This window comes from Charadrius vociferus, unplaced genomic scaffold (assembly GCF_000708025.1).
Source record: "Charadrius vociferus isolate BGI_N301 unplaced genomic scaffold, ASM70802v2 scaffold553, whole genome shotgun sequence".
NCBI classification, from domain to species: domain Eukaryota; kingdom Metazoa; phylum Chordata; class Aves; order Charadriiformes; family Charadriidae; genus Charadrius; species Charadrius vociferus.
Genome location: NW_009647688.1, coordinates 2,457,643 through 2,468,102, shown reverse-complemented (window position 1 = coordinate 2,468,102; position 10,460 = coordinate 2,457,643).

The following is a 10,460-nucleotide window of genomic DNA, read 5'->3' as shown; positions in this document are numbered from 1 at the left end:
TAGATTTGGGGCTGTCTCGGCAGCAGTGGCTTCAGGGCTGCCTGGCACTGACCATCGCTAATTCGGCTGCAGAGCTCTTGGCTGGTACGGTGTGATCTGAAACTGATCCAGATTGCTGCTCTGCGTCTGTTCTTCCCTGTGAAGAACTTCAGGAAGCGTACTAAGTAATGACCACTGGAGTGAAAATTACCCGTAAGGAAGAGAGCATGCCTTATTCAGTAAATGCAAGTATTTCTGAAACAAAGTTATATTGTGGTAATATTAAAACTGTGAGTGCTTGCACATGAAGATTTATGTATTGCTAATGTTTTTTGCGTTAACTTTTTGTCCCCTGAACTCTGGACGTCACAGAGCTTTGCAGAAATTCTAACGAGCCCTTCTGTGCTGGAATGCATCAAGAAAGTTGCCCGCAAATACAGCCAGACTTGTGCGGAGCTACATGTGGGCACTGCAGTGCGTAATGGTAATTGTTTCCAACTGGGATTACTGTACTTTCAGTAAATCTGTAGACATGGGATGAAATATTTAAAGTTGCTTGGCAGTTAAATATTTGCTAGTGTGCCTCGCTTTTGAGAAACAGGAAAGCTTTGTGATTTGTACCTCGGGTGTCGTGGCAATCAGCGGGCACTGCTTTGCCATTAAGATCAGGGAATGTAGGATTGAGAACAAAGGAACTAATCAAAGGACAAAAGTTCTTTGCGATAGGGGAGACAAGAAGAATGGAGTCTGTGATTGCCACACCTGTGGCTGTGGAAACGGATCAATGCCACGTGGGCTAATGAAACAATGGTATTGAATATTATCTCTTTGGATCACTATTTTTTCTAAGCTGGTACAATGCCATTTTTATCGACATAACTACCACTATTTTTTTTGTAGTTAACGCAGAAGAGCATTGCATAAGTAAGATGACAAAAAAACAGTTACCATAATTACTTTCACTTATGAAAGTTGTCAGGTTACTTTAGCAGAATAATATTTTAAAATGTATAGGTTTTCTTGAGTTGCATGAAAATTGTACGTGAGCTGCCATATTTTTAGTACTCAACAACACAAATGCGTAAAAATATTTTTGTTCATGTGTTCCAAGATAGGCTGTGCATAATGATAGATTCATAAAAGCTAATTACAGCGAACTCCCAAAGCCACTGGGTGGTTGAGTTAGTAACTGAAAAATCAACACAACCTGCCTATAAATGATTCTGACAAAGTGAATACAAATTTAAGTATAAATAAATACTTATTCTTTTATTCAAATAGGTTTGAAAACCGGTTTAATCTTCACAGCACCTCCCCAGACACGGACAAAGCAAAGAATATGCTGCCATGGGAAAAAGTGCTATAATGAAGGATATTTGAACACTGATATCTGTAAATGGATATGCCAGCCTGGGTGTCATGGGAATTGCCGTGGTATGTATATTGCATTACCCTGAACTCCTCTCAAATCTGTACAACATCAAAGTACTTCTCTGTTAGCTACTTTTAATTTAGAATTTGTGACCCTGCTGGTTCTGTAGACCAGCTTGACTGCTTTCTGTTTAAGAGAATACGTAAACGTGTAATGTATAAATATGCAGTATAAATAGGTTTTTATTATTGTTTTCTGTTGCGGTATTCTCTCCCCCCCAGCCCTTTGGTGCATCTGTTTACTTTTGAGATTTTCCAGACTGAGAACTCTGTAGAGAAATAATATATTTAGAAAAGGTAAAATTACCTTCACATAATCCTGATTTTAAGTAGGTCCCGTTTTGTCACATTCCCGTTCATCTGCCTACGGCTCCAGATACTGGTGGATATTATCTTAAGTTGTTTTATTGCATTTTTTTTCCAATTTTTTTCCTTATTTCTGTTAAAATAATATTTTTCATTAATTTAGGTGGCTTCTCTGTCTGGCACCTTCACCTCACACTCAATTAAGGCAATGTTTTGACAGCCACACAAATATTCTGGGAAGGGATGACATCTCAGGCAGTAGCTCACGCAGCCATGCTGCTGTTGCCCTCAAGGATAAATTGACTCTACCTTCAGAAAAAGGAAATGGCAGAAATTTTCTCACATTTTCCTTGACTTTTTCAGTTTTTGACAAATATTTTATTGCCTCTGTTTGGCACCGTGATTACATATGATATTGTATTACAACAATGTGTATAGTTACATAGTCCAGTTCTTAAATTGTGCGAAGGTTTTCCCCAAAATCTCTTGAAAGCTTTGTGAAGACGCATACCTATGCTCTCTTAAAACAGTTTCGATCCTCTAAATCACTAACTGTCCTCATACTCTTTCTTTCTTTTTTTTTTCTTTTTTTTTTTTAATCTTTTCTCTCCAGACACACTTACAGACTATGTGTGTATGAATCCACAGGGCTGCTGTCTTGTTCATTCAGCTACTTTCTTATGATGTGGTTCTTACACAATTATTGCAATGATTTTCCCGTCACATCCTTTGGCCCATTTACCAGAGGCTCTTCTTTTATTTATGTGCTTTGGTCAGAACGTGCAACTGGCATCCGTAGTTCTGTTCCACAGACTGAGTCATAGTTAAAGGGCATAATGAATTACGGGGATTTCTTGATGCAAAAGAAAATCTGACTTTTCATGGGTTTAAGCTCTGTTGAAGGTTGAAGCCAGCTTTGATTCTTCTGCAAATCTCTAACATTAGTTTTGTTCCATGTTTTATGCTTATCCTCTTTTTTTGTTTTCTTCATCTCTTCCAGTAACGTGGTCTAAATTAGCATGCTCATTTGTCAAAATGTTATTCAGTTTTGTATTAATCAGATGGAGTTCACTTGCATGGTTCAGACAACTTTTACTTTTAGAGATTTTGTGGACTGTTCAATACTAAAAAATAGCCTAAGCAGCAAGGAACAGAGATGAAATCCTTGTACCTTCAGGGCAGGTGTAATTTCCTACCTGTAGCTGCTGTCCCACCGTCCCTGATGACACCTTCCAGTTTTTGTTTGGCACACTGAGTGTTTACAACAAATGCCAGTTCTTGCTGTTGCTGGTAACAGTTGGTAGAATCACCCGGGTGCCAGAGACAGTGTTTGTTTATTCAGTGTGACACAGCAAAGCCAGCAGAGCTTTTTGTTTATCGTGGAAACACACCTCATGATGCAGCAGCGATAGACTCGATGTGTCCCGTATCCTTTTCATGGTAAGTATTGAACAGTGTCTGCGTAACGATCTGACCGTCACACATGAGCACGTGTTGGTATTTCTGTTTCTTGGTGCTTTAAACTTGCTTTGAATTTTTGTGAAATTAGCTGACGGGATTATTGTCCTGATGAGCCAATACATCGTCATCCTTATGTCCTTGTTAATACAACACCATGAGTCTGGATGTATTATACCTGTGAAAAAACAGGGAGGATTTTGTAGGTGAGCTCATGCGTTCCTTTACATCCTCATTTGTCCTGTGGAACAGCCTCACTGATGCATAGTTCCAATTTTTTCCTGTGTTTTCTGTCTATGCATGTTAAGAAGAGCTTTGCAATCATTTGTGAAATAAGCTGTAATTTGCTCTTTTATGGACCCAGAAAACACTGTGCTATGAATATGTATTGAGAACTTAGAGAAAAAAATGTGGAAGAATTGTTAGTAATAATGATTTTAGCTGATGCTGAGGACACTCTCATGCAGTAAAATCATTAGGACTTTTAAAACCATGTGGGGTATTGCAGTGAATAAGAAGTGCGATGCTTTGTGCAGACTGGGTTTAACAGAAATTTGTTCTCAAAAACATGCCACTGGAACTTTAAAAATACAACTATAGTAGACAAATAAGGGAAATGAAGCCGTAAATCAGTGTTAGCGACAACCCTTGGGACATGTGGAACACAAGTTACATTCTCTATGACCAAATAAAGCCTCCAAGGAAGTGTCTTGGCCAAATTTTAATGAAAAGAAGTAGCCATAGCAGTTAGATTTTAGGTATTGGTAACACAATGAGTAGTAGACAAAAAATGAAAAATTATCTAATTGCCAATGGAACATGAGAAGCCTGGTTATCCTTACCCTCTGCTGCGTTTCTCCTGCTGGACTGGGAACTGGACGCAGGTAAAATGGCCATCTGTAAGGAGTGTATGGGGTAGGGTAGCCTACGGCTGTATTCGGTTTACAGTGGAGTCGCTGAGGTGCTCAGAGTCCCGTTCAGAATGGTGCTGTGGACGTTGCAGTGACTTTTACCCCGGCGGCACTGGCAGAGCACCAGCTTTGAGTTACTCACTGCACCGTTCCTCAAAGATTGGCTTGCTGAATGTCGTGCTGTGGCTAATTTATGTCAGTCTGCAGTCTTTGCACAGGTTTCCCAGGCGTCAGACTGGATGGGAGACCCAACCAGTGTGTGATGTTACAGCAGCGAGCATTTCTCGCCGGCGGCGGGGACGGCACGGGGCAGCGTGAGAAGGGAGCTGCCCTGCGGCCTCGCCGTCTGCGCAGCAGTGGTGTCCAGCCCTGCTCCGCACAGCACCAAAGCCGGTCACTGAACTCATTTGGAGGTGTCTGTTTGGTCCTAATTGCATGTTTTGCTTTTCTGTGCATGCTCAATTTTAGATATGCCTGATTGCATGCAACACTTTATTTTATTTCTATTCTTTTTTTTTCTTTTTTTTTTTTTTTTAACAGAATGGGAGGCTGGAAGCACATTGCTGAGCAACCTCATGTGGCTATTTTCATCTGCTCTGATAGTGATATGCATACTGAGCACAGAAAATATTTGTCTCCCAAGGAGATGGTTTTAATGCATATTCACTGTGTTCATCCTGTGACTTAGAGAAGCTTTCATGTTTCTAATTCCAATCTGTTCGATCTGCTTAAATTCTAAAATAAGCCTGTAGTAATTCTTGCAGCTAGTGTGCGTTTGGCTAAGAATGTACTGGTAGTTTGTTTCATTTTCTTCTGTAGAAAAGCCATAAAGTAATGAAGACAACTTCAGGCCTTACTGCGCCATTATTTCCCCGAATTTCTGTATGTGAAGGGGAATCTGAAAACACATTCATACACCTGAAATGTGATTCAGCCTTATTGTGGCATTGCTCTTCTATCATTTACAAGCAGAAGACACTCACTTCTGAGTTACTTTAGCCCTCATTTACCAAAGATTTTGTATGTCAAGGAGAGTAGTCAATCCTTTAATGATTCCAGCTGCCAGAGAGAGTCAGCCCCTAACATAACCAAAGCATAAAAGGATTTATCATAAACTAAATTAAATCGTCCAAACTCGGCTCATCAATACGTATGAAGGAACGGGCAGAAGAGAGAAATCAATTTAGCATCTTAGTAGATCAGGGAACTCGCTGTTGTCTTGCAGTGCTTTTCCAGCACACAGATAATAAAAACTAGCATCACCGCAGTGTAAATCAATCCAAATACAGTTATTAAATGAAAAAGTCGCTGGGGAGGGGGAGGTGTGGTGCCCTGTCCTGTGGAGTCACAAGTGCAGTGAATTTGCGGGGGCTGTGCAGCAGAGCCCCTGTGCAGAGCGGGGCGCCGGGAGGGTGCGGGGCCGCGCCGGGGGCGGCAGTGGGCAGCCAGGGGAGCGTGGGGGCGCGCAGGTGACGGACGGCGCCCGCCTCAAATGGTGCACGTGGGGGCTGGAGCAGAACAGCGCTGGGAGATATACTTCTAAAACTGAATCATGCCGAAAATATTTAGAGGCAAAAAGAAGAGAGGAGCAAAATGGGGCAGGTCTTGGCATGGCTTTTTCCCTTTCCAGTGTCCAGAATGACTTGCTCTCCAGTGGAGCTTACTGGTAAAGTGCAGCTTAACAGTTTTGATAAGGAACCCTGATAAACTTCCTGAAATTACTTCTGTAAGGAGTAGAGACAAAGACCATTCTAATCCTCTTCTGTAATCACACTGCATGTTTCAAAACTCTGATCTCAATAACACCGTTAAATAAAAACAAGACCTAATTTACTTAATGGAGCAGGTTATGTAGACCTTCAGTTTTGTTAAGAGACCTTGTAAGTTATAAGTATAAAAAAAATTAAGATGCAATTAATGCTGCCTTGATAGTGGTTACAAAGACAACTGAATCCTTTCAAGAGACAAGATTTTATTTTATTTTTCAAGCAATTACCCTAATGTAATTGCTACTCATAATCTGGTCTGCTTGATACAAATTCAGGATTTCATTGAACGTTCAGAGTGTCACAGAGGAATATCACAGCTTTGCACTCTCTTTGGAAAAATGCCTATACATTGGTGATCTTATTGTAGTATTTCTCCATCAAACAATTTGGATTCGCTTTCCTGTAATGCCAAGTTGCATACATTTATTCCCATTACATTTCACAAAATGAATATGAATTACAACAAGGTTTTTTCAGCTCTTTGTAGAGTAGATGAATAACAAATTCCCAAAGAAGAGTAAGGAAAATAGTTCACTGTGAAGTTTAGTAATGATTTACAATGGATCAAGACAGGAATAGAGTTAAAGTCAGTGCAGCAAAGTACCCTTGAGAATTTCTTCCCTTTCAGAGAAGTCACTGTGTTAACCTTATTAAATCCAGCCAGATAATGGTGTTTGGTGGTGCAGTATGAACCCTTGTAAAAATAAAGCTAGCGGTAAACTAGTCGAGATCGAGACTAATAATGCATGTTACTGCACCAAATGTTTTCTAACCAACTTTTCGTTAACGCCAGGTTTCACAAGAGAACAGTGGTGATTAAAATATGTGGGATTGTAGGGTTGCTTATCCACACAACTCTGTATGTGCTGTCTTTGTACTGAAACTGATTTATGGTGAAAAAGAGATAAACGCATAGAAAAACTTGTGGAACAAGTAAAATTATAGTCTTTGTTTACAGAAATCTCAACCAAATTAATCCAAAGAAAGAGATGCTTGTAAGAGAAGCGTAAGCTTTTATGAGTTAAAAAAATTAGATATAGAGGGGACTGATGTGGAAAATGTAATAAAATTGTATGTAGTCGAACCAAGACAGAGATTATACACGTAGACAAGATAAGGTTCCAAATTATGTTAACAATTTTAGTACTAATATTGATGAAATCCATAATGTCTTTGTCAACATTGCTGTATCATTTTATGATGTCTTAGTCTCTTTGCTGCATATTTTAAAAAAGAACTTGTAATATCCTTTGATTACACTTGGTAAAACTCTGTCAGAACTTTATTTTGGTGGTGTTACATGACTTTTTTGTGGTCCAATTCTGTCAAAAGTACTAAAATGAATGATCGTGCCTATAGCTCCAGCATACATAATGTGTAACTTATACAAATGAAATTTCCCAGAGCCATCACCATATCGCATCTTCTGAAAGGGGATGTGAAGCCTTGGCCCTTAGCTTGCAACGATGGTTTAGCTTGGTGCAATTCTTTAGAAGTGCTTTTAAAATAATGATCTGCAAATCTTCCTGAAGTACAGCACCTCGGATGGGAACTGCTGGTTGTGTTTTCAAGGTGTTTGTGTGGATGTTGTGATATGATCATGAATTCACCCGGGCCAGTAGATGCTGGAGCATACATATCATGTGTAATTTCCTAATTTGTGCATCTATTTCTGTGAACACAAAACTGCATGACTGAAAATCAGGACTCAGAATTTTAAGTTTGTCTTGCATGAACACCGAAGCATAAGAACAATTCTTAAACTGAGTGGGTTTTATCTTAACAACAAGTTAGAGGCATGGATAGAATCTGCTAAAAAGGAACATGCATCCGTCGCTTTGCTTTGAGTCCTATGTAGTCTACTGTTTCAGTGAGATGCATAGATATTATTTAATGGAAATGAGAGATGCACTTTACTCATAATTATCATAAAAAGGGTTAATGCAGAATGTAGAGGTGACTAGATACATTATTTTTTTACAATACTAGACTCACTGAGGAAAATCTCTTTTATGACACATTCCATTATTGCTGTTACAGACCCGTAATTTGAAGATTACTGCTCAAAAACCCAGACAAAATGATTTTACAATCATGGGCCCATTAAAGGTTTAAGAATTGTCTGGTTAGATTAGGAAGAATTTAGTTGTGGAAAATGTTGTGTGATTTATTATGCTACTTAAAAAGCGCATAGGCGCGTGTACTTGCAAAGCAGACTGCATCTGCAGAACAGCCAGGTCCCCTCCGCGCCGCGTGCGGGGCCTTCCCACCTACGGGTAAACTTTGTTTGTATTGATCCGCTTATTATTTCTGCATCTTTAGCATAGTAGAAGTATTTATTTTAACATCCAGCTCTCATCCCAAATAGACAAGATGTGATACTATTGATCCTCGGGCCAATCATCCATTAGGCATCCATTAAGATCCAGAGTGATAGACAAATGTGAATTACAATTACTATAATTCCATCAAAGGACCGCAAAGATAAGGCACAGGTCTGTAGCTCAGCAAGGATAAGGATCACCTGAACCCCCAAGATATGACTGTAGCCACACTTCATATTGTTGAAATAAAAAGGCATAAAGCAGTATCTCCGTGTGCTGAGAAATGTCCTCCGGTGAACTGCGGTGCTTCCAGGCACTCAAGCCCTCAGCCCTCTGTTTCACCCCTCTGCCAGGGTTTTTCACTGTCAAATAAGAATCAGCAAAAGGGAACCTGAGTCTGTGCTTCGACGTTAATGTGCTTTCTACGTCCAATGCGATCTGCTTCCCGTAGACGCTACAGAAAGCATCTGTCATCACCGTTGCCCTAAATTAGTTTCAGCCTGGCCTGGCATTTTCTCATCCGTTTCTGCCTTTTCTTTCTCATCTGGTGTTTCCTTTCCCAGGCTATACTTTGGTCTTTTTCTCTACGTCCCTGGCCAAATCTGACTCTGAAACTTTCTGCTGAGTGGATTAATTTTAAATAAGATATGGTGCCATGAGAGTAGCTCTGTGGAATGGTTTTATTGTAGACACATTTGAAAGTATTTGTTTAACTGAGCTGTGTGTTTAAAATTACACTCATGAGCTTATGGGCAAATGAGGATCATAGTTCTAATTAATATTTTTAAAGTGCACGGCACCCCAGGCAAATCGAGTATGCTTTTCTCTCATATTTTAATCATATAAACAGGTGTTTAGAATTGCACAGCTGTTTTCCTCGATGTGGCACACGTAATTAACAAATATCTGAAATACCTGTCCGAATGCGTACCTGGGTGTGCATCAAATGGCCCTTTGGCATGAGAGGGCTGATGATGGACAGAGCTGGGCCAGTTACCACCATGGGCCTGGGAAACCCAGCAACCCCCGCGGCCACTCGCTTCCCTCCCCGCAGCCACTTCTGTTGTTACCTGAACTTATTAGTATTCTCGCACGTGCTTATTTTTAACCTGTTTTGCGGCAGTGCCTGATCTAAACCTGACTCAAGTGACAACCAGAAGTTTGAAACATCACAAAGCTTTTGGTATAGCACAGCAACTGTGATTTACGCTGTAGTGCAAATCTTACTCGTGCTGCGTGTGTTGCTAAGAGGTGACGTTCACTGTTCGAAACGACTCAGCTTTCCCCCGGCACCACGGTTCCTCCTGCTGCCATCTCCTGCTGTTCGTACTCTTCCCCAGGAACATCGCCCGGCGACACGGTCCCTCCGCCAGCTCTGGTGGGAGCGCGGAGCCGAGCTGGGGCGTGCTGACCACTGCATTTCTAAGGGAGCCCCGTTTTGCCAGCAAGGTCGCACCTCCCGCCCCCCACCTTGGCGGGCACACACACTGGCGCTTGTGAGGCCCTCTGTGCGTCACTGGCAGTTACACCTTCATGGTGGATGGAAAACCTTTCCGTTTCATGGGAAACTGGGTACAGTAACATGTTACTGATTGCTTCGTCACGTTGATTTTACCAATCAATATTTAATTTAGCGATTGGAGAGTTTCTGTTGTAAATACCCAGACTGCACATCTGGGGTCTCTCTTGTGATACAGCCACAAAACGCAGGTTTTTTAAAGCATGTAAGGACGTTGTCCTCTGTAGTGAAATGTGGCGAGACCGCTCTTTGCCCTGGGGGATTTAAACGGTGCCCTGTAGCACAGCCCTCACTTGCGGAGCTTAAGAAAAGGTGCTGCCACCGAGTTTTCTGTTGTTAGTGGTATGTGCAGCCGAATCAAACTGCCGCTCGGTGGGCTGCGGCACTCGCGTCGGGGTGGGCGGCAGCGCCGTCGGGCGCTGCTCCTTGGAAGGGAGAAGCTGTGCCACCAGCAGAGAGGCTGGTGGTTTTCTGGGGAGGAGGTGAGCACCCGCAAAGGGGAAAACACCGAAAAGTTCAGGAAATATGGGAGGTAGAGCCGGTCTGTTGTAGCAGTCCGCCACCGGAACGGGGGTCTCCGTTCGGCCATTCCGCTCGTGAAGCTCCCGGTTAACTTTGTCGTCGCGCTGCTCGTTGCGAACACGTGAGACTGTCCACGTTCGGTGGCACAGGATGGTTTAACGCCGCTTACACTGCTCCCAGCCGCGCTGCGGGCGCCTAACCCCGCCGGCAGGGGCCCCCCCCGCGCCCGGGGGCGCGGGGA